At 39.1% G+C, this 4,912-nt stretch overlaps 1 non-coding gene across 1 annotated transcript; it reads left to right on the top strand.

The window, feature by feature from the left end:
• The first annotated feature begins 3,261 nt into the window (after window positions 1-3,261).
• Window positions 3,262-3,368, top strand: LOC133833428 (small nucleolar RNA R71). Its single transcript, XR_009892808.1, has one exon. It is a non-coding gene; the product is annotated as a small nucleolar RNA R71 (small nucleolar RNA).
• The last annotated feature ends 1,544 nt before the right edge of the window (window positions 3,369-4,912 follow it).

Below are 4,912 nucleotides of genomic sequence, written 5' to 3'. Positions count from 1 at the left end.
ATCTATTTTAAGGCGGAATGGTCCGTGAAGACTGTGATAGGTGAACCAATCAGGTAGGAACAAAACTTGTCAAGTGTGAATACTACAGCAAGTAACTCTTTTTCAGTGGTAGAATAGTTCATTTGAGCACTGTTAAGAGTTCTACTTGCGTAATAGACAACGAAGAGCCTCCCTTCCCTTCTTTGACCTAAGACAACCCCTATAGCATAATTGCTAGCATCACACATGATTTCGAATGGTAAGTTCCAATCCGGTGGCTGAATGATAGGGGTGGAAGTGAGTTTTGCAACGAGTGTTCGGAAAGATTCCTCACACTCAGGTGTCCAACTGAACACAACATCTTTTGCTAGGAGGTTTGACAAAGGGCGAGCAATTGTCGAAAAATTTTGTAGGAACCTCCTATAGAATCCTGCATGCCCAAGAAAAGATCGAATGTCTTTAACAATCTTGGGGGTGGGCAGCTTTGATATGAGTTCAATCTTTGATTGATCAACCTCAATTCCTCGTTCCGACATGACATGCCCCAAGACTATGCCTGATGGCACCATGAAATGACACTTTTCCCAGTTGAGTACCAAGCCTTTCTCCTTGCAACGTTTAAGCACATACTCTAAATTGAGAAGGCTTGATTCAAAGGAATCTCCAAAGACTGTCAAATCATCCATGAATACTTCCATACATTTCTCGATCATATCACTAAATATGCTCATCATGCATCGCTGGAAAGTGGCTAGAGCATTGCATAGGCCAAATGGCATACGTCGGAAGGCAAAAGTACCAAAAGGACAAGTGAATGTGGTCTTATCCTGATCTTCTAAGGCAATCTCGATTTGGTAATACCCTGAATAACCATCGAGAAAAATATAGAAAGGATGACCTGCCACACGTTCCAATATTTGATCGATGAATGGAAGTGGAAAATGGTCTTTGCGGGTGGCTGCATTTAATTTTCTATAATCAATGCACATGCGCCACCCAGTTGTGACCATGGTAGGAACAAGTTCCCCTTTTTCATTTGGTACCACTGTTACCCCAGATTTCTTGGGAACAACCTGAGTTGGGCTGACCTATTTACTGTCAGCAACAGGATAGATTATGCCGGAATCAAGAAGTTTTAAGACTTCAATCTTAACTACTTCCTTCATCGTTGGGTTTAGTCTTCTTTGAGGGTCACGACGCGGTATAGCCCCGTCTTCCAATTGAATGTGATGGGAGAAAATTAATGGACTAATACCTCTGATGTCAACTATCGTCCATCCTAATGCATCTCTTTGTTCTTGCAACACATTGATGAGTTTGCACTCTTGTGTGGCAGTGATCTTGGAGGATATTATGACAGGAAAAGTGTTGTCAACTCCCAGGAAAACATGCTTAAGACCGTCAGGAAGTTAGGCCAACTTTGGTTGAGGAGCTTGTTCAATAGATGGTTTTGGTGTTTCTCGATCTTGAGGGAGTTCCTCAAAGATTGGATTCCAAAACATGGTTCTTTTAGCCTGTGAGTGTTTGACGATTTCAGGGTTGATTGCAGACTCATCGGGCTCAGAACTTTATGAAATTTGGAAGAGGTGATTAAAATGATTAGACGTGTATTTCGATTCGACCTCTTCTGAAATAAGTGTATCGATCAGATAGGATTGGAAACACTCATCGTTGTCAGGTGGTTGTTTTCCGATGTGGAAAACATTCACTTCTAGAGTCATGTTTTCGAAAGAGATTTTCATGAGACCATTCCTACAGTTAATGAGTGCATTTGCTGTTGCGAGGAAAGGTCTACCGAGAATGATGGGAATTTTGGACTCTATACTCACTTCAGATTGAGTGTCCAAGATGAGAAAATCAACAGGGTAATAGAATTTTTCAATTTGAATCAGAACGTCTTCTACTATTCCCCGAGGTTTCTTAACTGATCGATCAGCCAGTTGTAGCACCACAGATGTGGGCTTGAGTTCTCCTAGACCTAATTGCAAGTATATTGAATATGGCATAAGATTTACATTTGCTCCTAAGTCTAGAAGGGCTTGACCAAATTCCTGTTCCCCTATTTGGCATGAGATGGTGGGACAACCAGGATCTTTGTACTTCGGCGGTGTTTTGCAGTCAATTACCGCACTAGCTTGTTCTGCCAAGAATGCAGTTTTCTTGACATGGTGCTTTCTTTTAACGGTGCATAAATCCTTGATAACCTTGGCATAAGCCGGCACTTGTTTGATCACATGCAACAATGGCAAGTTGATCTTCACTTGTGTTAAAAGGTCTAGGATTTCACCATGATTTTCCAGTACCTTTCCAGTGGATTTCAAAGCTTGAGGAAAGGGTGCCTTTACTGGAATGCTTATTGGCACATCATCATTTGGAGCGGGCATTGACGTACTCGTTGTCTTAGTTAACGGTGAAACCGTACTTTGACCACTTCGAGTAGTGATGGCATTATCCTCTTTCAAATTTGTATCTGCAGAGGAGGAGGTTTGTGCCATGTGTTGCCCTTTTTGATGGATTAGAGGTTGAGCGGGAAGTTTCCCATGCTCTTGAATCGCCAAAGTAGTGTTTAGCTTTGTCATTTGGACTTTCATGTCTTTCATTTCCTCTACCATTTGTGTGAAACAAGCTTTGAGCTCTTGAGTTGAGGCTATTTGAGTTTGTGCAAGCATTTGCAAAGTACTCTCAAGAGAATTACTTGACTGCATGATATTTTGAGGAGCGTTGTATGATTTTTGTGGTTGTTGCTGCTCAGGCCTCCATTGGCTCCCAGATGCTTGGTTCGAATCCTTCCAGCTGAAATTTGGATGGTTTCGCCAACCGGGATTGTAAGTGTTTGAGAAAGGGTTATAAGGTTTCTTGTAATCCCCTAAGGTATTGCATTGTTCCTCTTTTCCTCCTCTTAACTCACTAAGAGTTGGGCACTCTTGCGGTTGATGTTCCGTTCCTCCACAGATGAAGCATGGATCTCGTGTCTCTACTTTTGCAGCCATGTGGATTCCTCTACCTTCTTGAGATTTGAAAGCCTCGAATTGTTGTCTCAATGATTCAATTTGGCTTTTGACGTTATCCTCTTCCTTCAATTGGTAGATTCCAGTTGATCGTGGCTTGTCCATAGGACTTGGTCCATTCCATGTGTAGGATTTTTCAGCAAGATCATCGAGGTACTCGAAAGCTTCATCGGGATCTTTTTGAAGGATTTTGCCATTGCACATCATTTGTACGAATTGTCTTTTTCCGGTTGTGAGACCGTCATAGAAATAGCTGATCAGACGCCAGCTTTCGTATCCATGATGTGGGCATTGATTTAGCAAATCTCTAAACCTCTCCCAGACCTGATGGAAAGTTTCATGGTCTTTCTGGATGAAAGTAGAGATTTGCCTCTTAAGGCTGCTAGTCTTATGGGGAGGGAAATATTTGGCAAAGAATGCTTTTGTCATTTCGTCCCATGTTCCGATAGATCTAGGCCTTAAGGAATACAACCAACTTTTTGCTTTGTCTTTGAGTGAGAAAGGAAAGAATTTCAATCTCACAATGTTGGTGACATCAGCACGGTTGTTGAATGTAGCCACCACCTCTTCGAATTCCCGTATATGCACGTACAGACTCTCATTTTCCAACCCATGGAAGGTTGGTAAGAGGTTAATAATGCCGGGTTTGAAATCGAAATTTGGCATATTGTTGGGATACATTATGCACGAAGGTGTGGCTGTACGCGTAGGATGTAAATATTCCTGTAGCGTTCTTGGTTGGACTTCATCTTGATGAGCCATCGTGGGTGGTTCAGGAAGTCTCGGTGAATCAGGAGTGTTTGAACGAATGGAAGAAAACGACGAACTAGGAGAGTTTTCTAAAGTTTCTACTTGTTGTCTCACAGATCTCCCTAGTGCGTCTCTGTTTCGTGGCATAAATATATATATATTTTTTAGTTTGTAAGTATTATAAGCGCAAATGTGTAATAATGTAATAAGTATACATCAAAATGTTCCCAGGCCAATTGGAAAGGCTGCCAAGGTACCACTTTAGGCCCAAGAGCTTTTCTAGAACTCCCCGAGGTTCTTAGAAAAGATTGGAGGGTAACGCTAACACATACCTTATTTAAGAACCAATTTTTCTAAGACAGAACAAGTTTGGTTTTTACTAATTTCCACGATTACACAAATGTTCTCAATACTTTGTTTGATTTTTTTGTTGATTTTTTTTTTTAAATTTTATGCTCTCTTTTTTTTCGGAAAAAACCTAAATCTAAAATAAAAATTCTAAACTTAAAATTAAAAAAAATGAATAAATAAATAAATAAATAAAACTACTAAGGAAAAATAAAATAAAAGAGAAATTAAAAATTACACTACTTTTTATATTATATTGAAAGAAAAAAAAATAATTTACTAGGCAAACCTTTAATTGTAGAATTACCTCCCCGGCAACGGCGCCAAAAATTGATATTGCCCAATAAATTCTTAAGCGGTCGCAGTAGTAATCGGGCTATGTCGTATCCACAGAGAGATAAAGTACAAAATTAAAAGAAAGATTAGTAAATTAAAAATAATAAACTTTGGAAAAATGTGAATTTGAAAAATAATATAAACATTAAATGAATAAAATCGAGGGATTAGAATCAGAAAGAAAGTATGGAAGGCATAAGTTTCAATCATGCAAACATATATATTTTAATAAAATTGATTCATTATACTCAACTATAATTCTACACCATTAATTATAGTTGGAAAATATATATAATAAAGCTCAGCTTAAAATATGATCTTTAATTAAATTATACTAACTTCTAATTTTAAAAACCTATCATATTATATACTTTAGAGCGACAAAATACCATTGGCAGAATGCAGTTGTAACGACCCAAATTCGCTGTTAAGGCTTAAGGGCCTTGAGTAGTGTGCCTGGAGGGCATAATGGGATTCTGTGTGTGACTTTA

Source organism: Humulus lupulus, chromosome 4, assembly GCF_963169125.1.
Source record: "Humulus lupulus chromosome 4, drHumLupu1.1, whole genome shotgun sequence".
NCBI lineage: Eukaryota > Viridiplantae > Streptophyta > Magnoliopsida > Rosales > Cannabaceae > Humulus > Humulus lupulus.
The sequence above is the reverse complement of the archived record's forward strand: the minus strand, read 5'-3'. Positions and strand labels throughout refer to the sequence as shown.